At 44.9% G+C, this 24,265-nt stretch overlaps 1 protein-coding gene across 1 annotated transcript in view; it reads left to right on the forward strand.

Annotated features, from left to right (window-relative positions):
• Window positions 1-506: 506 nt before the first annotated feature.
• The window catches only part of LOC120296894 (neurocan core protein-like), a 69,973-nt gene continuing 46,214 nt past the window's right edge, over window positions 507-24,265 (forward strand). Inside the window, exon 1 of the mRNA XM_039318937.1 lies at window positions 507-621. The gene's annotated coding sequence lies outside the window, so the exon portion shown is untranslated. The remainder of the gene's footprint in view (window positions 622-24,265) is intronic.

The raw sequence follows: 24,265 nt of genomic DNA on the forward strand, positions 1-24,265 counted from the left end.
AGGGGGGGGGTGAGAAATAGGAGATCATTGTCTCTGCCAGCCGCCCCTCCCCCCGAGATTTACAGGAGGGGTGAGGCCACGAGCGCATGCGCCGCTCCCCCCCCACCCCCACCCCCTTCTGTCTTGCGATGCCGTTGCGCTCCTTCTTACTGCCGAGGAGCGGGCGGGCAGGTGGGCAAGGCAGCGCGAGCGGGGAGGGTCGGAGAGAGCCGGAGGAAGGGGTTGCATCCTGTCTGGCTCCCCCCCCCCCATGGAGAAGCAGGGCGCAGGGAGAGGGGGGCTGCCAACCTCTCTGCCGCTCCCCCCCGGCTGAACCGCGCCGGGTGCCCCCTTTGTTTCCCCCAGCTCCTGGCTGGGATTGGCTGCAGCCCCCCCTCCCCATACGCCCCTCTCCCCCTCCTTTGCAGGGGGATGCAACTGATGGGGCTCAGCCCCCTCTGAGCGGGTCGATCGCCCCCACCCACCCACCCACCCACCTTTTTTTTTTTTTTTTTTTTAAATCCCCCTCCGCCTGGGAGCCGGCGGTATTTGAACCCCTCGCGGCGCTCGCCTGGAGGAAGGAAAGGGCTGCTTCGCCGCGACGGAAGCCATGCATTCCTGCAGAGTCTGAAGGCGATTCAGGTAAGGGGGGGGGGGCGCGGATCTTGGTCGTTTGCATTCGCCTGCCTTGGAAAAGGGGGGGGGGAGGAGGAAAGAGAGACAAACTTCCAACTTGGGGAGGAACGGTGAGCTTTGACTGCTCTCCCCCCGTGCACAGCCAGGCTCCGTGCAGCTTTCGGCGCATCTCTGGGTTGGCTCAAGTGAGCTTTGTTTCACCCACCGCGCACGCCCCAAAGCCGGCTGGACTCTCTCAGGATGTGCCTTTTCCTTCAGAAAAGGCTTGGCAAGGCGAGCTTAGCGCTCCAGGGTGGAAGAACAATTAAAGAAGGAGGAGGAGGAGGAGGAGGAGGAGGAGGAGGAGGAGGAGGAGGAGGAGGAGGAGGAGGAGGAGGAGGAGGAGGAGGAGGAGGAGGAGGAGAAGAAGAAGAAGAAGAAGAAGAAGAAGAAGAAGAAGAAGAAGAAGAAGAAAAAAGAAAGGGGGGAGAGTATACGAGAGAAGAGAAGGGGAGCCTAATTTTTTTTTGGGGGGGGAGCTTTTGGCAGATAAGGCTGGCGGAGGGGGCGTTTTTGTTAGGTTTGAATTGTGTCGGTGGATCTGTCAGGTCAGTTTCCCCGTTTGGAAAAAGGACCGGCTGCGTTGCCCAGCTCCACAAACCGCCAAACATTTTTTTTTCTTTTTCCCTTAGCACTTTGGACAAAGAAGTATTTTATTTTATTTATTTATTTATTTATTTATTTATTTATTTATTTATTTATACAAACGTAGGCTGCCTTTCGCCTTTTTTCCACACATGGAAAAGAAAAGGCTTCTTTTGGGGGGGGAGGTGGGGAAGAGAAGCAAAGTGTGGAGGGGGGTGAAGAGTTTGAAAGAGAGAGAAGGAAGGAGAAGGGGGGGTCCATTGAAGTACACGACAGCTGCCGAAATTGGAAGATGGAAGGAAAAGGGGGGGTTGTCCCACCCCCTCCCGTGGGTGCCAAGTCAATATTTTTAGAGGTGCTATAAGACAGCGTGGAGCTTTCCACATGTGGCTGGGGTTGATAAAAACTGTAGTCTGGTGTATGGGGGGGGGGAAGAGCTGAGATTGGGGAAGGATGTAGGAAGCACACGGGGGGGGGCTTTTGGGAAGTCGGAGGGAGCCGTAAAGCACGGGAAGTGTGAAGGGAGGGTATGTCAAACAGGTGAGCTTCTGAACATGGGGTTTACAAAGACACTAAAGCAGGGGTTCTCAACCTTGGCAACTTTAAGACTTGTAGACTTCAACTCCCAGAATTCTGGGAGTTGAAGTCCACAAGTCTTAAAGTTGGCAAGGTTGAGAAACCCTGCACTAAAGGGAAGTCAAAAACCGGAGAGAACAAATCTCCTGGAGGTACGAACAGCCAGGGTTGCAGGGCTTACAAGATAAGCAGAAGGCAAGAGAGATTCCCATCAAAGTGAGAAAGCAAAAGAACTGAGAGACAGCGGATGGGGACATTCTGTGGAAGGCGGATAATTAGGCAAATGAATGAATGGTTTAAGAAATTGTCTTGGCTTAGGGTGTTTGGTGGAAGAGAGAATCCCTTTTGACCGGAGTGCTAAGATCCTCTAGTGTGCAGAGAATCAGAAAAACACTTGGCCCGTTATGATCATCATCATTATCCTCGTCCGTGGAATGAAGGCTGATTCCTTATCCTTAATGTTTAATTGCGAAATAAAAAAAAATTGCATTACTAAGGAGTGAGTTCAATGCACTTTCTGCTTGGAAAAGCTGCTTAGAAATAAGCTGGAGGGGTTTTGACAAGACTGTAGATGAAGTTCCATTTTGGGGACACCTTACGAAGTGGTGGAATGTCAGCAGTTTTGATGGGAACAATCTTTCTTTCTTTCTTTTTAATCCTGGTTGCTATTAAATGGATCTCTGCCCCTCTCACAGTGTAAAGTGGCCCTTAATGGGGTGAGGAAGGAAGGCTCCCAGCCCAAGGCTTAATATCTAGAGGTGATAAATGGAAAGGGGGTGGGAGAGAAAGGAGAAACAAAGGATGAATCTGCTCAGATCTGCAGCAGGGGCCTTTGACAGAATTTCTACAGGAATTAATCACAGTTGAGTTCGGGGTTTAGTCTGTAAACCAGGATTTAGGGCACAGGGTGTTATTTGAAACCAGTTGTGGTTTATTCAATAAACCATACTTAAAGCAAATGTGGTTAGGCAGGCTAGGAACATATATCTTATTGTGTCATATTGGTTATAATAACACCCACCCAGAGCCATCAATCAGCCAACCACACTTAAGTGGATGGGTGCGAACCCAGCTGGTTTTATTGCATTTACAGTTCGGGATAATCATGTGAACCCTGAAAAATGGGTTAAGCAAACCGTGATTCATTCAAACCTGGAGACGTATGTTGTGTGGAGGGAGCCTTTATGTTTTCTGGGGTTTAACACCTCAAAGGCAGGAGTGCTGGCAATACAATGTGCCCACCAGGGGCTGCTCTCTGGTGCCAAGTAAGTATTGCAAAAACTGCCCAAGGTGGTGGTGGCTTGCTTGTCTTAAACTAGCTTTTTAGCCAAGTGTGGCAAAAAGATGAATCTAGAACTTCAGTGACTCTGGAGAAAGTCAGTGAGATTCCGCTTCTCAGTGGTCTTAACAATAGCAACACAACAAGGAGACACAGTGGAGAAAACTGGGTGATTCAACTCCTTTTATCGCTGGGATGCAAAAGAAATTCTGGACTACAGATTTTTATTTCATTTGGATGGCCTTCTGCAGCCATCTCTGGGGCTTAGAAGTTGTGTGTGTGTGTGTGTTTGTGTGTGTGTTAAAAACATGCTCCCAACTTGTCCTTTCTTACTTTATTCAACAATGGTGTAATTGCCGTTGTTATGGTTTGAAAGCAAGTATCCAGTTCCCCCGCAAGTCCATCTCCAACTTCTTAGGATATGTAGAAGCGATGAGAATTAAGCTTCAAATGTTGTAAATTGCACAGACTTAAATTTCTTTCAGCATCTCTGCAAAGCAAACTTTTTTCAATGCAGTATAATGGGATGGTTAGGAAAGAAGTATCTCGTGTTCTCTCAAAATTCTGTTCTGCTGCTGCTAATACCGGTAGTCCTTGACTTAGGACTGCAATGGAGCCCAACATTTCTGCTACTAAGCAAGGCAGCCATTAAGTGAGTTTTGTTCCATTCTACGACCTTCCTTGCCACAGTTAAGTGGCACTGTTAAGAATCACTGCCGTGGTTAAGTCATTATAATGGTTGTTAAGTCAAGCTGGCTTCCCCATTTGACTTTGCTTGTCAGAAGGTTACAAATGGCAGCCACGTGACCCCAGGACACTGCCACCATCATAAATATGAGTCAGTTGCCAAGCGTCTGAATTTTGATCAGGGATGCTGCAATGGCAGTGTGAAAAATGGGCATGTCTCTTTTTCAGTGCTGTTGTAACTTCAAAGGGTCATTGAATGAACAGTTGTAAGTCAAGGACTACCTGTATTTAACATTTCCATAGGGGACCTGGGATATAGGTATGGTACCCGAGCATGTTTCATTGCATCTGTTGCACAAGTGTGGGGTTTGCATTTGGGAAGTGTTTGTGAAACTCACTTCCACTAAGAGGGACAGGCCCCTAATTTGACACAGTGTGGGATAAATGGATGAGTCATAATCTACCTCCAAGAAGGTTGTGAGGAAAAAAAAACACCATCTTGAATTTTATGGAGGAAAGACGGAATTGTAAAAGAAAGACAGGTAGCCTTTTTATTAGAAATGAATAAATTGTTTGCCCACACAAGCTGCATGATTCTTCAGCATTCGCCTTGGGTTAAACAACAACAAAAAAATATACAAATTTTGCTATGCTAAAACAGTATTATTGCTACAACATTGTTCTGTTAATTAGCCCCTAATTGCTGCTTGTTTTCTATATGGCTGTTTGCAAAATTAATTAAAGGAAATAAAAAACTAAACAAATTTGGGAAGAGAACTACATTTATCAACTGCTACTAGATGTAATTGCTACATGGAACCTCTCTGCATCAGATGCTCTGTATTTTAATATCAGTTTTCTGAAATGGAAGGGACTTAAATACACCTTAGATGAAAATAAGATTTGAGGGTTAACAGAATATAATTACTATGATCACGAAAGAGACTGTGCCCAGATAAGAAAACATTAAGATTCTTAATGTGATAACTTGATTCACACAACCAGCTGAAACATAAATGACTGCACCCTTTCAAACTTTCTCCTGTATGGATTTGCATCTAGTCATAACACTCTTGACCGGATAAGTCTTAAACTAATGGAGCCCCTATTAACGGTCTAGCTCTAAATGAATTGAGGGAGGCAAATTGCCATTGGGGACACTGTGAATCTCTGGATAGCTTCAGGAAAGATTTAGCTGCCCACTGTTGGAGGCAGAAGAGCAACATTAAGAGATTCTTCTTACAGCCTTAAAAATAGTTTAGCAATTGTTTGAAAAAGAGGTCAGGATAGTCCTAGTGCTTTTTGCTAGTTAAGAAATAGGAGGGCATTAATCTTGAGACGGTAACAGTCTTATATAGATTTACGATCATTCGTTTAGTGACTGTTCAGAGTTACAACACCACTGAAAAAAAGCGACTTATGACTAGTTTTCACACTTATGACCGTTGCAGCATCGGTGCAACGATCATAAGTGATCAAAATTTGGATGCTTGGCAACTGGCATGCACTTATGACGGTTGCATTGTCCCGGGGTCATGTGATCATTATTTGTGACCTTCCCAGCTAGCTTCCAACAAGCAAAGTCAGTGGGGGAAGCCAGATTCACCAATTCGCTAAATAACTGCAGCAATTTGCTCAACAACTGTGGCAAAAAAACGTTGTGTAATGGAGCACAACTCGCTTAACAATTGTCTCCCTTAGCAACAGAAATGTTGGGCTCAATTATGGTTATAGGTCAGGGGCGTCAAACTGCCAGCCCACCCCAGCTCCAGCAGTGCGAAAAAAGTTGCGATAGGTTGCGACACGTCATGTGATGTGGCAAGTTTGACACCCATATTGTAAGTGGAGGACTACCTATAATGTAATATAGCAGAAAAAAATAGCAAACATCCTTCCACTGTAGAGAGTTTAAGGATGGGGGTTTACTTTATTTTGGACCCACAATACACAGCAGGATCCAGTTATCCAGTTGAAACAATTTTTCTGAAATGCCCAAATATCTTTGACTCTTGTCGTATCGTCCATCAATAAAATATCAGTGCAGTCTGAGGCGGAAGAGGATAGGATATTAAAAGATGGCTTTTAAAAGTATTACGGAGCACTTTTTAAGCCATGTAGGAAGAAAATAGCGTATTTGGGCGTATTTCAAAGATGAATCTGTTCCCAGCAGAAAACTTAAAACAGTGATGCAAGTTTACTTTGTCCTGTTGATCTTTGTCTTCCCTCTCCTCTCTGTAGACAAGGAGCAGACAATTTGGTTAATATTTTGAATTCCCCCCTACCTAAAAAAAAAAAAGCAGGTGAACATCAGTTATTCTCTACTTATTTGCATTCTAATCATTCAAAAGCAGATGGCTCCCAACATTCGGACCCTTGTCCTAAACCAGGGCTTAGGGCAGTGGTTCTCAACCTGTGGGTCGGGACCCCATTTGGGGTCGAACGACCATTTCACGGGGGTCGCCAAACAACGCAGTCCGCCATTTTTTTCCCCTTTTCCTTAGCTGTGCTACTCCCTTTTATTCTATTGGCTTTTGAAAAGCCAATAGAATAGACTCTCTTGAATAGAGTCTAATTCTATTGGCTTTCAAAAGCCAATAGGAATTGTCCAGGCTTTCTCTGCCCTGCTGAGCCCGACAAAAGTCCCATTCTGCAAACGGTGCTGCACCAGTTGAGTAGTCCTCGACTTACGACCGGTTGAGTAGTCCTCGACTTACGACCGGTTGGGGGTCGTGGCATTAAAAAGGTTGAGAACCACTGGCTTAGAGAATAACAAACCACCAAAGGTTCTGACTGTGTAAACCAACATTTTAAAAGCACAATGGCTTGGTCCACACAGACATTGAGCTTGGGAGGGGTAAAGGAAGAAGATGCAGAGCAGCTATGCAATAGACAGAGTGGAGATATGCAAGATGAACAGTTGCGATGCTCTTTGTGCAGGTCCAGTGAAAATGGTTTAGAACAGTGTTTCTCAGCCTTGGCCACTTGAAGATGCGTGGACTTCAATTCCCATAATTCCCCAGCCAGAGGCTGCATTAACACAGTACAGAAAACCAGGTTAGCTGAAAAACAAGAGACTGCATTCGCGCAAATATCAACTTGGATTGCAGGTTTTGTGGCTTACGCTGGTGTGCAAATCCATTAGGTTATTGAGCGATGTATCATGCAAAGAACTCAGGACATGGTTTAATTCAGGAACCAGGGTAAGAAGCCTGGTGCCTGAGTGCAGCTGTTGATCAGGAGATTCAAGGGAGGGTGGAAGCCGCTAGTTTGCTTTTGATTACGTCACATTGTAAATCTAGATTTCAAATTGCTCATATGCCAAAATTAGGCCTAACGCAAAGCTGATATCGGTAAGATAGGAAAGAAAGTCTGTTGCAACAGAACAAAACAACCTCATTCTGGGTTGCCATTTCTTCACTTCTCCAACCAAAGCTGCCTTGTTGTTGTTGTTGTTGTTGTTGTTATGGATCATTGCACAGTCAGCCAGATGTTCAGACTGGATTTGGCATTTTGTCTACCTATCGAGTCCTTACCCAGGACCTGGGATAGGCAGACGTGGATGTTTGATGGTATTACAGATATCGTCGCAGGATGGAAGCAGTTCCTAATAAGGCCGCCTTTTGCAATTGACTAATAGCGAATTTGTCAATGCCAATGGTGTTCAAGTGGTGCTCCAGTTGTTTTGGGATTGCACCCAAGGAGCCTATGACTATTGGTACTACCCTTGCTTGCCTTTGCCACAGTCTTTCTATTTCTATTATTATTATTATTATTATTATTATTATTATTATTATTATTATTATTATTATTATAATATCCATATTTGTGCTGTTCTGCTCCAGTGCCTGCTCTGAGAACAAGGCTCACCCTCCCAGGTTCGTTCTCCTAGTAAAGTTCCTACAGTATTTTCATTTTCTGCTGTTTTTTTTTAAGTCCCATGTAATGAACTTCTGTTGGGACAGGTTGCCTAAAACAATGTGCCTCCCTCATCTCTTTGCATTTTCTTCAGTCTCAGGGATAGATTTTGTCTTTGAAATAAATTGCATGGGGTTTGCACGCATTGCCTCTGAGTAGATGAAGAAGCATCGCTCATTCCATCAAACACCTGTCTCCCTTTTAAGCCACCTTTTCTGGGCAACATCAGAGGAGCAAATGCTGAGTAATATACAATGCACACCGCTCCCACTGGAGACGCTGAGAGGGTTGAATGTGGCTTCTGGCTGCTTTGTTCTGGCAAAGCTATTAGCTGGCAAGGCGTCCAGCCACAATTGGGAGCAATTGACTAGGGTCTCAGCTGCAGTCACTCAAGGGCAATTGTGGTGTCCTTTTTGGCGACAAATTCTGGTGAAGCTAAATAATATCGATGATGATGAACTGAAACTTTCTCTAGGCTGGCATCTGTCACCCTCCAGATGCAGCTGATCTGCAGCATTTAGAAGCTCCATTCAGCCCAGTTGGTGGAGAGGAATGCTGGGAATTGTAGTCAGGCAGCATCCTAAAGGTTACCCAGTCTTAATCAAGCCAATTTTTAAATGTTGAGAAATGGACTGGATCCCCAGGTATCCTATTGTCCACCTCCTTTAACTTGATGAGTGCAGCTCAGTTTAGATTCTTCTCTATTGAGCTGGAATATACAGGTAGTCCCTGACTCACAGCAGTTCATTTAGTGATTGTTAAAAGTTACAATGGTACCGAAAAAAAATAACTTATGACCGTTTTCACACTTATGACCATTGGCAGCATCCCCATGGCCACGTGACTAAAATTCAGATGACTCATATTTATGATGGTTGTAGTGTCCCAGGGTCATGTGATGCCCTTTTGTGACAAAGTCCCAAAGTTAATGGGGAAGCCAGATTCACTTAACAGCCATATGACTAACTTAACAGTGATTCACTTAACATCTATGGCAAGAAAGGTCATAAAACGGGGCAAAATCCACTTAATAAATGTTCTATAAGCAACAAAAATTTTGGACTCAATTTTAGTCATAAGTCAAGGACTACATGTATAAATACTTCAGTAGCAGATGCACAAAAGAAATGTAGGTAGTCCTTGATTTACGACCGTGACTTTTGACCACATTTGCAGCCACAATGCCTCGTTCTTCTGTTTCCTGTTCTCCCCAAATGAACCCATAGTGACATGGATGAAGGGGAAGAGCTGTCACTGAATGGGAGTAACTCAATGGCAAAAAGACAGAAAGATGCATTACAGGTATTGATTGGTTAAATCAGGGATCCCCAACCCCCGGTCCGTGGACCAGTCCTGGGCTGCAGCATGCCAGCAACCGGTCCGCACAAACAAGCAAAGGCCCATCCACAGGATGCAGGCAGCACACAAAACCATGCACTCTCCGGTCCGTGGAAAAACCTCTATCTGTGGAACCGGTCCCTGGTGACCAAAAGGTTGGGGACCTCTGGGTTAAATGTATATTCCACCATTCCTATAGGAGCTCCCTCTTCTTTCTTCTATTTCCCCCCACAACAATCCTTTGAGGTAGGCTGAGCTAAGCAAAAGAGACTGGCCCTAAGTCAGATTGTGGATTTTCCTGACTGAATAAAGGCTAGAATTTGGGTTTCAATATTTTCATCTTTGAACCTGCTTGGCTCTTGAGCTTAGAGGGAGGGACTGGCCCAAAATTGCCAGGAGGCTTCTGTAGCTGAAGAGTAGGGAGTTTGAGCCTGGGTGTCCACAGTTCAAGCTTTCACCACTATCCCACTCTATCTCTAGGGCTGAGAGAGACAGATTGGCCCAAAGTCCCCCAGGAAGTGTCTGTGGTTCATGGGGGACTAGAACGTTGGTCTCCCCACTCCTAGCGCAACACATTCATTACTACACCACAGATGTGGAAAGGGAACTAACCTGGGCTAAGAGTGGACATTTACTTACTCCTGCTTTTAAAAGACTTTTTAGAAGCCCTTTGGAGAAGCTAATTCTTAAGAGGGAAAAATCCAGCTGCTCCTCTCTCATTCAGGACCCAGGACAGCTCCGGAAAGCAAGCGGAGATTTATCCAATAGAAATCTCTGTACCATAAAGTTTGTACCATTCCTCCCAATCAGGCTGCAGATTCCAAACGTTTTACAATCTGTAGGGTAGTGCTGAGTGGCTGAACTAAGACAGGTTTCTAGTTCCATAAATAAATAAATAGATTCGGGGACACAGACAGAATACTGAACATGCATCATTTCATCCACATTTCATCTCTACCTATTGGGATACTGTCTTTTGGGAGGAAAAAGGATCCTCAGCATAAGCAGAGTAGGCAGAGATAAATTTTTGAGTCTTTGGGGGATAAATTTTGGGGTAACGATGGAAGATTCCTGTAAATGGGTACCTTAAGGCCAGCAAGGGCAAATCACACCGGTTTCTGATTCAGTTGTGAGAAAGCCAAGAAAAATCACATTTGCAGAAGTATGGAGAAATCCAAAATTGGACTACAGCTGAAGTGGTTCACCCAATATGGGTTGCCTGACTTTATGTTATGCTTTCTCTTCAATACTGATGTCTCCACATGTGGTGGCCAAAAAAGCTCTATGCCATCAGAACCAATCTTGATATGTTTCTCCATGAAAACATGGAGAAATCCTTGAAAACAAGGATTCTTTCTGTATGGGTAGTTCTTGACTTACAATCATACATTTAGTGACTGTTCAAAGTGAACAATGATAAAAGTGATATATGACCAGACCTCACACTTATGAGCATTGCAGTATCCCCACAGTCATGTGATCAAAATTTGGATGTTGACTGAGGAATTCTAGGAGTTGAAGTCCACCCATCTGAAAGTTACCAAATTGGAAAAACATGGCATAGATTAAAGTTCCAGAACTAAAGAATTTTAGAATGGGAATCTTTTCATCTCTAGTCAGAGGAGAAATTTATTTGGGAATGGTGGAACAGCTTTATTCAGCTATAAAGGAGGATTTTCCAGCAAGATTTCCAAGGAATTCCATATCTGAAATCCTGGGAAATTGAGAGTCTGGAAAAAAATCTCCTGGGCATCAACCAGCCAAGGAACATGAGACTATATCGAGCCAATGGCATTTAAATTTGTGTCAATTTTATGATCAAATTCAATGCAAATGTAAAGTGACCAGTGACTCACCATGATTCAGTTTGAGAATGTTAGTTGATTTGTAAGACAGGTTTTCGTTTGATTATTATATTTGCTGACCTGCCTTTATTTTATAATAGTAAAGTTGGAAGGTACCTTGGAGGTCATCTAGTCCAACCCCCTGCATGGAGACCCAATTTCAGAGGCAACCTAAGATTTGCAGCAGTAGAAAACAGAAAAATTGAGGAGATGGGGGAGGTGAAAGAGCAAAAGAGAACTAAGAGACCTTGCCTTTTATTTGGAGATGAAAGCCAAGAGGGAATTTGCAGTGCCATCTTAAGAATGGGGGTTCCAAAAATATATATATCCCAAGCCAGTAGAAACCAAGAAATTCATGCATGTGAAAGCTCAAAATAATTGGATCTTACAGGTTTAGATAAAGAATATCTGAAAGGTAGGAAGATTTGAGACACTTAATGAGAGATTTATTGTGATCAGGGACATTTAGAGAATCAAGACGGTGTCTGTGTAATTGAAGACATTGATTGTGTGGTTAGGGCCAGCATCTTAACTTTTTTTTTTAATTCCTGTCCATGGACTTCTCTGAGGCATGAAAAGATTTCCAGAAGCATTTTCCTCACTATCAATTAATGTTAATTAATGTTAGCTACTGAACCCCAATATAAAGTGCAATTTCTCCCGGTCTCCTGGTGATTGGCCTAAAATCACCCAGCTGGCTTACATCCCTTAGGCGGGACTAGAACTCATGGTCTCCTGGTGATTGGCCCAAACTCACCTGATGTAAGAGACGACCAGGCTAAACCCGAGGGTGGGGTCAAACACATAAGAGACCTCTGTCCAGTCCCCCTTTGAAGTCTGTGAACTCTTACCTGGCACAATTCACCTTGACCGTTAGTTCAGATTCTTATGTACAGGTAACATGAAATAAATTTGTAGCTCTTTTGAACTCTATTTTGCTTCCTGGCTTCTTGCACCTGACACCCAGCTGGCTTTCATGCTTAAGGCGGAACTGGAATTCACTGTCTCCTGGTTTCTAGCCTGGTGCCTTAACTAACAGACCAAACAGCCTTTCTTGCATGACAGTGTAGGTAAAATGGTTGGAGTTGCCATCTTGACTTTTTTGACACACACACACACACACACACACACATTCCCTAGGTCAGTGGTGGCGAACCTATGGCATGCGTGCCAGAGGCGGCACTCAGAGCCCTCTCTGTGGGCATGCACGCCGTCACCCCAGCCCCACCTCCCCCCACGGCCTCCTCCTCACCAGCAGCCCCCTGGAGGAGAGTTGCCCCCAGGCGTGGCCCACATGGAGCAGCACAGCCAAGGACATAGCCAGGCAGCAGGGACACGACTCCGCCCTCATGCCCCATAGCATGCAGATGATGCTGCTGGGTGTGGGTGAAGAGCATGGCTGCCTTGGAGCTGCAGGACTGCCTGGGCGATCTGCGGTGGGCCATGGAGGCAGTGTGTGGCCCCGTGGGTGGGCGTGGCAGGGGGTGGGTGGGGGCAGAGCAGGCAGGGTGGGAGGTGGAGCAGGGGCAGGGGGCGGTTTTTGGGCACTCGGTCTCTAAAAGGTTCACCGTCATTGCCCTAGGTTTAGAAAAGAAAGATCTCTTCCAATTAATTCTGTGCCTTAAAGTAGGAATGTCAAATTGCCGGCCCGTGGACTGGATGCATCATGGTGAAATTGCGCCCATCCCATTGCCGACAATGGAAAAAAAGTTGTGATATGTCGCAACATGTCATGTGACATTGTGAGTTTGACACCTCTGCCTTAAAGGGATCCCTTTACCCATGGCTTCTCAAAGTCTGTAGCCATCGCCTCTATTTACCCCCCCCCCTCATTTCCCAATTTTTGTTGGATCTGCTGCTTCATTTGATGATGTTTACATTTTCAGCATGGATAGCTACAATGTGCTACCTTTTTCCAATTTGGTTTAGAGATGCCGGTCTCATCCAAAAAAGGCAGATTGTTCTCATTCACACCATATTGAGAGGAATTGTGGTGAAAAGAGAGGGGGAAATAGCCACCCACCCCACAGATTTTTTCGAAGTATTTTCGAAGAGAAATGGGGAGGGCCAGACATTGTAGGAGGAAACCATGTTCGTCTATGTGGATGTGAATAAAATGGTAGCATCTCTTCCACCTTGCAATTTTATGAAAAGGCATAAAAGCTTATGCCTTTTAATATGCCTTTTAATACAGGTAGTCCTCAACTTACGACCACAATTGAGCCCAAAATTTATATTGCTAAGTGAGAGATTTGTTAAGGCCCCATTTTACGGCCTTTCTTGCCACATTTGTTAAATGAATCACTGCAGTTATTAATTTAGTAATTAACTAAATTAATTTAGACATTTAAGTGGCTGCATCACCTTGTTTGTGTTGTAGATCTTTTTCCCAGGGACCTGTCTTTGGGAAACATGATTTGGTTCATTTGAACCCAGGGATGTTCGTGTAACTTAGGTGAATTCACTGATAGGTCAACTTCTTTATGGCTGTTGGCCATTATATGGGAAGCTCCACATTCAAGTGCAGCATATCTGATGCTGAAGACAAATGTTGGTTTATCTCTTTTTAAAAGAAGTTGTAAACTCTTTAAAAAGATCTGCCATTATTCCAGCGATTACAAGATTGCAAATCACTTTGCCTCATTTATTTCATCAGTTTGTGACAGCCACAGACTGTGTTCTGCCCTATTTTTCTTCATAACCATCTTGTGTGGTACGTCATAGGATACTGACCAACTGGACAATTGTGGTTCTTAAACTGAGGGTAATTACTCCTAAAAGGTAATTTGGGCATATTCTGGAGGTATTGTTGTAATTGTTTTGTTGTGATCCAGTTTAAGCTGAGGGATAGAATCAAGATCATGTGAAGTGTTAGTAGCATTTTATAATGCCTTGGTAAGATCACACTTGGAATATTGCATCCATTTTTTTGTTGCCACGATACAAAACTAATGTTGAGACTCTAAAAAAGAGTGCAGAGAAGGGCAACAAAAATGATTGGGGGACTGGATAAAACATATGAAGAACGGTTGGTTGAATTGGGTTATGTCTAGTCTAATGAAAAGGACTAGGGGTAAAATGATATCAGTCTTCCAGTATCTCAGGGGCTGCCACAAAGAAGAAGGGGTCAAGCTATTCTCCAAAGCACCTGAAGGCAGGACAAGAAGCAATAGATGGAAACTAACCAAGGAGAGAAGCAACCTCGAACTAAGGAGAAATTTCCTGACAGTGAGAACAATTAATCAGTGGAACAGCTTGCCTCCAGAACTGCTCCATCACTGGAGGTTTTTAAGAAGAGGCTGGACAGCTATTTGTCTAAAATGATATAGTGTCTTCTGCTTCAGCAGGGAGTTGTTCCAGAAGACCTCCAAAGTACCTTAGCTATGGAGACTCTCAATCATCCGGCTCATAATTATCCCAAAGGTGCTTTTCCAGATATCTCCCTGATCTCTGAAGGGAGAATATTCCAGAAATCAGGGGCTACAGCAGAGAAGGCCCGTCTCCTGTTTCCCACCACACAACATTTCTTGGCCAACAAGACCCCCAGCATGCCCAACCTGCCAGCTGAACTGGACAGGTAGAAATAACTGGGAGAAGATGGTCCCTTAGATAATGGAGCCTCACGCCATGTTGCATTAGGTATCTTTACTGTTCTGAAAGTTTGATCTGTGCTCTGTGTCCCTAAATATCCCTAGAGAGACAGGTCCTTTGTAAGCATCCTCTGCTATCTGGCAATCCTCCGAGTGAGTGGCAATCCCCACTGCTACATCTAGGACAGTGGTTCTCAATCTGTGGGTCGGGACCCCATTTGGGGTCGAACGACCATTTCACGGGGATCGCCAAATAATGCAGTCCGCCATTTTTTCCCCCTTTTCCTTAGTTGTGCTACTCCCTTTTATTCTATTGGCTTTTGAAAGCCAATAGAATAGACTCTCTTGAATAGAGTCTACTTCTATTGGCTTTCAAAAGCCAATAGGAATTGTCCAGGCTGTCTCTGCCCTGCTGAACCCGCCAAAAGTCCCATTCTGCAAACGGTGCTGCACCAGTTGAGTAGTCCTCAACTTACGACCGGTTGAGTAGTTCTCGACTTACGATCGGTTGGGGGGGTCGCGGCATTAAAAAGGTTGAGAACCACTGATCTAGGCAAACGAATCCCCAGATTCCTTATGCCCTGACTGAAGCATGCTTCTGCGTGTTCTCCATTTCCTTCCAGGCATCTCCAGTTCATGGTGCTGAGTCTGGTGGCCAGACAGAGGCAGTGAAACTCTCCCTGCACAGACTGAGTGATGACTGCATCTTTATTTATTTGTTTATATCCTGCTTTATTATTTTTACAAATAACTCAAGGCAGCAAGCATATCCAACATGCCTTCCTCCTCATATTTTTTCCTCAACAACAGCCCTGTGAGGTGAGTTGGGCTAAGAGAGTGACAAGCCCAGAGTCACCCAGATGGCTTTCATGCCTAAGGCGGGACTAGAACTCTCAGTCTCCTGATGATTGGCCCAAAGTCACCCAGCTGGCTTTCATGGCTAAGGCGGGACTAGAACTCTCAGTCTCCTGATGATTGGCCCAAAGTCACCCAGCTGGCTTTCATGGCTAAGGCGGGACTAGAACTCTCAGTCTCCTGATGATTGGACCAAAGTCACCCAGCTGGCTTTCATGGCTAAGGCGGGATTAGAACTCTCAGTCTCCTGATGATTGGACCAAAGTCACCCAGCTGGCTTTCATGACTAAGGCGGGACTAGAACTCTCCTCACCCAGCTGGCTTTCATGGCTAAGGCAGGACTAGAACTCTCAGTCTCCTGGTGATTGGCCCAGAATCACCCAGCTAGTTTTTACCACTAAGATGGGATTTGAACTCATAGTCTCCTGGTGATTGGCCTAAAGTTACCCAGCGGGCTTTCATAGCTCAGGTGGGACTAGAACTCACCATCTCCTGGTTTCTAGTCTGGTCTTAGCCACTAGATCAGAGGTCTGCAACCTTGACAACTTTAGGACTTGTGGACTTCAGCTCCCAGAATTCCTCAGCCAGCAGAGCTGGCTGAGGAATTCTGGGAACTGAAGTCCACAAGTCTTAAAGTTGTCAAGGTTGCAGACCCCTGCCCTAGACCACACTGACAGACTGGGTGGGAAAGGCCTTAAGGACACCAATCTCAAGATCCCAGACAGAATAAAATCTGGGCTAAGCCGTCATTTTCCCTTTGGACCCTGGCATGGCTCTAGGGCACAAACTGTTCTTGCCGACATCGGGAGGAAAGAGGCAATAGACGTTTTGGTGTGGGAGGGAGATTCTAATATCTTGCCAAGATTTAAATTGCATTTTATGTGATGCTAATCCCTCCTCATTAGATTGACATATTCGTGTGGATTATGAATTATTCAGAAGATAACAGATGTGAAGGGGGGGAGGAGAATGGAGGTGGGGGGGAGAAACTGCCTGTGAAATCTATCTGTCCCTTTGTAGCTTTTTGCTAGCTGGAATTTTATCTGCCACAAAACGCATTTCTCTCTCTCTCTCTCTCTCTCTCCAGAAAGCAAATTTGGAGGTAGGCAAAGCTTTTTTTTTCCTTTGAGGAGGGGGCTGACTGGGCCCCGTCCTCAGAAGGATCTGTATTGACGAGGGAGGCAAATAGGGTGGAAGTATTGGATTTGAAACCGTAGCCCACCAGTGAAAATCTGCAGGACTCTCGTCATATTTTCCCAGCCGCAGAAAAGGCTCGGGCAGTTGAGCTTCAAAGATTTTTTTCCGATTTTCCACCTCTCCCTCCCTCACAAGTGACAATTTCTGAGAAGCTGCTGAAAAGCCTACTGTAGGGATCTCTTTCTCTCCCTTTCTCTCATTTCATTGTTCTTTCCATAGCTTTTCTTTAAATCGGCAGCAGGTAGAAGCCAGTGAAATATTCACATCATCTCAAACAACAGTTTTCAGGCCGTATAATAGCAGCTTGATCTCCGTTGGGGGCTCTCCAGATGTGGCAGGCTGTGGCAGAGGTCAGCAACTAGGGGCCATGGGGCCAAAGCCTGCCCATGAGTCTTCTTTTTTTGGCTGGGATAAGGGGTACAGACACCCCTAGTGACTGGCTTCTTACCACACACACACACACACACACACACACACACACACACACACGGGCTCTACCCCAGCTGTTGACTCTACAGGTTGTCCTTGACTTACACCAGTTCATTTAGTGACCATTCAAAGTTACAACGGCATTGGAAAAAAAGTGATTTACGCCCGTTTTTCACACTTAACAACTGTTGCAGCATCCCCACGGTCACGTGATCAAAATTCAGAAACTTGGCAACTGGTTTACATTTATGAAATTTGCAGTGTCCCGGGGGGTGTGTGTGTGTGTCACGCGATCCCCTTTTACGACCTCCTGACAAGCAAAATCAATGGGGAAGCCAAATTCACTTAACAACCGTGTTACTCACTGAACAGCTGCAGGGATTCTCTTAACAACAGTGGCAAGAAAGGTGGGCAAATGGGGCAAAATTCACTTAACAACCATCTCGCTTAGCCACTGAAATTTTGCACTCTGTTGTGGTTGTAAGCCAAGGACTACCTGTGTTTAGTTTTTAATTTAAAAAAAAATGAAAAGGATGCTGACATGTTGCAAAGTACCAGCATAATCTGGGTTTCCAGCATTGCCTCCAAGCAGCTGTTGAAGGAAAAGTCTTCATCATGATTCATCCAAGCCGGGGATAAACAACATGGCAACTGCTTTAGAAAGAAGGTTGCAGTTTATTGAAGAGGAGAGCCAGACAGAAAGATAGCTCTGGAAGAAAAAAAAGAGCGAGCATATGTAGGGAGTGGGGTTTTTATACCCTCTGGAGCCTTTTGTTTGGAGTTGTTCCTGTAGCATGAACTTTTGACCTGAGTCTGAGTGTGCCTTTCTGGTATTCTGATGGTGGTGGGTTAATCCTATTATGTCCCAAAAGTCATATCCTGCTTCCCTGGGGCTGGGGCTGATGAGTGTTGGAATTTTTGGTGTGAGGAATTGTGGATTCTAGAGATCTTTCTTCCTAATCCCAGCTTCCTGACTCCAGTCTTTCTGACAAGATTATCTGCATTTCTGCAGACTTGGTTCCTGCTTAGGACAGAGAGACTTGGGGGCAGGGTTGGTTTCTGCTTTTAAAATCCTTTAGGGAAATATATTCTGCCCTTTTAATATTTCCTTCTCTGAGGGGCTGACTTCCCACACAGCACAGAGACCCACGAAAATGAGAGGAGCTGCAGTCCGCGACTTGCTTTGGAAGTGCCCAGGCAGAAGGCAAAGGGGAGTCATAAGGAAATCAGCTATTTGAGTGGCAAAGTGCCTGTCACAAGAACCTTGAGTAATAACCTGCCTAAAGCCAAATTAGCAGCGTCCTTTCGCCTCCCCTTCCCCTCCCTCTCTTCCCCCCCACCCCTCCTTCCCCTAACAAGAAAGGCAGGCACTTAATGGTCAGAGAAAGAAACTTAGGAACGATCTGCCCTAATGGGTCATTCAGAGTCGCCTCGAACGGGCAACATATAAATTTAATAAACAAATAAAGCCGTTAAAGGGCCGTTTGTGCCTTCAGACTTGCAAGATTGATGTCAGCCCTTCCAGGTAAACCAGACAGGAGACGGGATTAGCTGAACTAATTCTTCTTTATTGTGAGGTGTCATTAGCAGACTCTTAACAGTCTGAAGACATGAAATATCCCCTGCCAGCAGTTTTAACCGTTTGATCCATTAGAGTGGATCCTTCCTAAGTTTCTTTCTGTTAGCTGACTGAAGGTCCTGCCTCTCTGTCTGCTTGTTTCAGTATCTTTTCCCCTTGTTCCCCAAGATTATCCACACATTCCCTTCCCTTCTCTCCCCTCCCTCCTCCTCTTCCCCTTCCCTCAATTAACGGGTATGCCTCCAGAACAGAGAATCAAATAACAACAACAAAAAACACCTCCAGGATCTCAAGCGCCCTCCCCTCCCCCTCCCCCTCACCCCTTGGAAGAGCTGCCAATGGGATTTAGACCCAGTTTACTACATCCTTGTCTGCCGCTTGAAGCAATTGTTTCATTAAAGACGGAGCCACCCTTAACAAGAACTGAAAGAATGGCAAAAGCTCAAAAAATCTTTAGCAAACCCCACAAAGCTGCACCTCTGAAATAGTTCTGCCAGGGGCTTTGTATTTTCACTGTCCGTGATGTGGATTATTAAGGGAAAATAACAGATGATGCGTGGGGAGAAGAACAGAGTGTGGCTGCTTGAATTAAAAAGTGGGATCCCTCACTGCAACGTTTTGTTGCAGGCTCCACTTCCCTCTTCCCATGCTTCTACTTCAAGACTCCCTCCCTCCCTCCCTCCCTCCCTTCCTTTCTTTCTCTCCCTCCTTCTTTCTTCCTCCTTTCTTTCTTTTTCTGTCTCCTTTCTTTCTCTTTCCTTCCTTCCTTCCCTGTCTCTTCTTTCTTTCTTTCTTTCTTTCTTTCTTTCTTTCTTTCTTTCTTTCTTTCTTTCTTTCTTTCTCTCCCTCCTTCTCCTTTCTTCCTCCTTTCTTTCTTTTTCTTCCTTTCTCTTTCCTTTCTTCCTTCCCTGTCTCTTCTTTCTCTTTCTCTCTCTCTCTCTCTTTTTTCTTTCTTTCTTTTTTCTTTCTTTCTTTCTCTTTCTCTCCCTCCTTCTCCTTTCTTCCTCTTTCTTTCTTTTTCTGTCTCCTTCCTTCCCTGTCTCCTTTCTCTTTCTTTCTTTCTTTCTTTTTTCTTTCTTTCTTTCTCTCTCTCTCTCTCTCCTCTCCCTCTCTTCCTCCTTCTTTCTCTTTTTTCTTTTTCTGTCTCCTTCCTTTCTCCTTCCTTCCTTCCCTGTCTCTTTCTTTGTCTCTCTCTCTTTCTCTTTCTCTCTTTCTCTCCCTGGCTCATTACCAGCCTGTGAGTATTGCTGAACTTGCAGGCTAATGAAAGTGTTCTGGCGACCTCCAAACTTTGAGGCTGAAGCAAGAGCAGGGGTTTTCCATTTTGGAGGAGCTGATAACAGGCTGGCTGGAGATGAGCCAAGTGTAGGATGCATTTGCCAAAAGACTTTGGCACAGCAAGCACAAAGCACTGCGTGAAGCAAAGGAGAGGCAGAGCTGCCAACATTCAGTGGCAAAATCATTAAGGTTCAGTGATAGCATTTTGTTTCCTTTCTCTTTTTCCGCATCTAAAGGTAGTCATCAGAACAAAAGGCCCTGCTTCCATTGTCAACCTTTCAGTTCCCCAGAAACCTGAAAGAAAATGTCCTAACCTGTTGTACCCTTGAAATTCTCTCATTTTGGAGCTGAAGACAATGTAATGGGCGATCATGAGAAGAGCTTTGAGGAACAGGAGGAAGAGCCAAAGCCCAAGACAATGGCCAGATAAGAGAAATCCGAGTCCAGGACAAAAATGTAATCTGAGAAAGTGTCATAGACTTGACCCTTTTGAGTTCTCTTGTAGTTAAAGGCAGAGAGGAGGGAAGCAACTTTGGGCTTGGTTACTCTCTATAATAAAAGTAGCACAGGTGGTCCTCGACTTACAACCAAAATTGAACCCCAAATTTATGTTGCTAAGTGAGAAATTTGTTAAGTGAGTTTTGCCCTATTTTATGACCTTTCTTACCACAGTTGTTAAGTGAATCCCTGCAGTCGTAAAGTCAGTAAGATGATTTTTAAGTGAATCTGGCTTCCCCCATTGACTTTGCTTGTCAGAAGGTCTCAAGAGGGGATCACATGACCCCCAGGACACTGCAGCCATCATAAATATGAGCCAATTGTCAAGCATCTGAACGTAAATTATGTGACCGTGGGGATGCTGCAACGGTTGCAAGTGTGAAAAATGGTCATAGGTCGCTTTTTTTCAGTGCTGTTGTAACTTCGAATGATCACTAAAAGAACTGTCGTGAAGTCGAGGACCTGTAGTTAAGAAGATAATGGAAAGTCCAGAACATATCCTCTCCAGCAACCAACACCCAGATAAGCAGGGATTAACACCAGACAAAGAATCAAGGAGAAAACCACCTTCATCAACATTGGCAGAACTAAGTAACAGGGAGCGGATCTGACACTCACAAGCACTAATGATGTTACCTAGTTTGGGTAATGAAACATCTGCAAGAAAAAAACCAAGCTCAGAGAATGCCAAGGTCTCTCCCTAGTATTTATAACTTTGATTTTCTGGTCTGATCTACCATGGAGGGTTGACATTTACCCTGAATTGAGGAGAGGAGTTAAAGATAGGAAGGACAACAGCCTCCTGGAGAACTCCATCTCCTAATCCACCCATAACATCTGCACATGTGAGAAAATGGATTGAATGCTTTTGGCCTTGCAGCTACCTCTAATACCATTACAGCATGCTGAATGAATTGAGCCCTTGTCATTGGCAAACCATGGTTTAGAGCTTAGAGTGACCCCCAATGTCTGGGCTTCAATTCCTAGAATTCCCAATGGTTAGGGAATTCTGGAAACTGAAGTCCATTCAGCTGGAAAGCACTTGGGCTAAGGAACGTTGATTTTCAAAAATGATGTGCATATTCAGTCTTTTGTCTGTAGCCAAGGTTTATAACACAGGAGTGTCACACTCAATTTCATTGAGGGCCGCATAAACATTGCGGTTGCCCTGGGGGGGGGCAGGTGGGTATGGCCAGAGTGGGTTCAGCCTACTGGGTGCGCATGGATGGAGTGGGTGTGGCCTACTGGGTGGGTGTGGCCAGTTCTACATAATTCGCATCAAGGGTGCCTGTGGGGGCCTGGGCAGGAGTGAGACAGATCTGAGCATCTCTGGCAGAAGGGGGTGGGACCGGGGTAAGCGCCAAGGCATGGTCCACTGGGGCAAGTGCCAAGATGGCCACCACAAAATTGTACATTGGCTCCCGGCCGGCCTGGGCCAGGGCCAAGGCAGCGGGGACCATTCCCTCACTGTTTCCAGGATGGCTTCGCAGGCCACATGAAACCACTTCGCAGGTCGCATCCGGCCCCAGGGCCTTGTGTTTGAGATGTCTGTTATAACAGGATTGAGGATTATTTATAACAGGATTTTGTTTTGGTTGAAAAATGTCCTTTTCAAAGAATTGGGAGGGGAGGGACTGAGATCCATGGGGGTACAGCCAGTGATGTCAACCAAGAGGAAGATGGATGGACGGATCGATCGATCAATAGATAGATAGATGTTTGTGTGGATGTGGGTGTGGGTGTGAGAGATGAGGAGATGAGAGAGTGTGTGTGAGAGAGGGACAGATAGCTGAGTGAATCAATGGATAGATAGTCAGACAGATGGCTGGGTGAATACATGTATGTATGAATGTATGTGTGGGTGGATGGATGGATGGATGGATAGAGAGACAGAATCAGCAGTAGGATTCACCAGTTCGCACCAGTTTAGCAGAACCGGTAGCTGATTTTTTGTTGCCCAGGCCCAGAATGGACTTCCAGAAGCGGCATCCACACAGAGAACCAGTTGTTCACATATTTGAATCCTATCACTGGACAGAGTCTAAAAAGGCTCCAAATCATATTTTTTTGAGATTGTTGTGTTAGTGTAGTACTGGAGAAAAGGAAGGTTCTGAACTCATTTTTTTCTTAAGGGAGCAACTGAAAGACCTGAAAATATTTAACCTGAAGAACAGAAGAGAATGACTCCAGTAAAGAGTTCCCAAATATCTGAAGGGCTGATGACTGTTTTTTTGTTTTTAATCAAAGGCAGGGCTAGAAGTGATGAGTGGAACTAGCTATCAGGTTGATATGGGGTAAAGATTACATGAAATTACAGGTAGTCCTTGACTTAACAACCACAATTAAGCCCAAAATTTCCATTGCTAAATGAGACAGTTGTGAAGTGAGGTTTGTCCCCATTTTACGGCTTTTCTTGCCACAGTTGTTAAGTGAATCACTGCAGTTGTTAAGTTTGTAACATGGTTGTTAAGTGAATCTGGCTTCCCCCTGTGGCCCCAGGACACTGCAGCCGTTATAAATATTAACCAGTTATCAAGGGTCTGAATTTTGATCCTGTGACCACGGGGATGCTGTAACAATCAGGTGTAAAACGGTCACAAGTCACTTTTTTTCAATGCTGTTGTAACTTCGAACTGTCACTAAATGAATGGTTGTAAGTTGAGGTCTACTCGTATCATAGCAGACAAATCTATTAGGCAAGAGAGGAGGATGCCCTTGCTGGCTGGAGAATCCTGGGAGTTGAAGTCCCCACAAGTTCAAGCTGCCAAGGCTGACAAACTATTTATTATATTGTAAATAATAACAACAACAACAAAACAAAACAACAACAACAACAATAATAGTAAAGTTGGAAGGGACCTTGCAGGTCATCTAATCCAACCCCCTGCTCAGGCAGGAAACCTACACCATTTTGGACAAATGGCTGTCCAGTCTCTTCTTAAAAACTTCCAGTGTTGGAGCATTCACCGCTTCTGGAGACAGGTTGTTCCACTGGTTAATTGTTCTAAGTGTCAGGGAGTTTCTCCTTAGTTCTAGGTTGCTTCTCTCCTTGATTAGTTTCCAACCGTTGCTTCTTGTTCTGCCTTCAGGCGCTTTGGAGAATAGCTTGACTCCCTCTTCTTTATGGCAGCCCCTGAGATATTGGAACACTGCTATCATGTCCCCCCTCGTCCTTCTTTTCATTAGACTAGACATTCCCAATTCCAGCTACCGTTCCTTATATGTTTTAGCCTCCAGTCCCCTGATCATCTTTGTTGCTCTTCTCTGCACTCTTTCTAGAGCCCCATCAACTTTTATATATTGTGGTGATCAAAACTGGATGCAGTATTCCAAGTGTGGCCTTTCCAAGGCATTGTAAAGTGGTATTAATACTTCATGTGATCTTGATTCTATCCCTCTGTTAATGCAGCCTAGCACTGTGTTGGCTTTTTTGGCAGCTGCAGCACACTGCTGGCTCATATTTAGGTGATTGTCCACTAGGACTCCGAGGTTCCTCTCACAGTTACTAGTATGTTACGTTTTGTTCTGGATTTTCATAATTAAAATCCTACTATTCTCAAAAACGCTGAAAAGAGAGACAGTTATTCTGCCTGGCTGCTGCTGTAGCTGAGCCAATCTGTGGAGGGGGAGGTGACCCTCAACACAAGTTTTTAAGTTTCCTCCTGATATGCTTTCCCTCTATTCTCCTTTGTCTTCCCACATCCAAGCTGGCCAGCAATGAGTTGTTGATGATGATGGGGCATTTTATTTCATTTTAATTTAATTTTATCTATCGGTATAATCTACGGGAGAAATTACGCAGGGCTCAGATGCCCGCTGGTTCAGGGCTGATGGGAGCTTTCGTTCCCCATAAGACAGTGGTTCTCAACCTGTGGGTCGGGATCCCATTTGGGGTCGAACGACCATTTCACGGGGGTCGCCAAACAACGCAGTCCGCCATTTTTTTCCCCTTTTCCTTAGC

Source organism: Crotalus tigris, unplaced genomic scaffold (genome assembly GCF_016545835.1).
Source record: "Crotalus tigris isolate CLP2741 ecotype Arizona unplaced genomic scaffold, ASM1654583v1 scf7180000021690.217554, whole genome shotgun sequence".
NCBI lineage: Eukaryota > Metazoa > Chordata > Lepidosauria > Squamata > Viperidae > Crotalus > Crotalus tigris.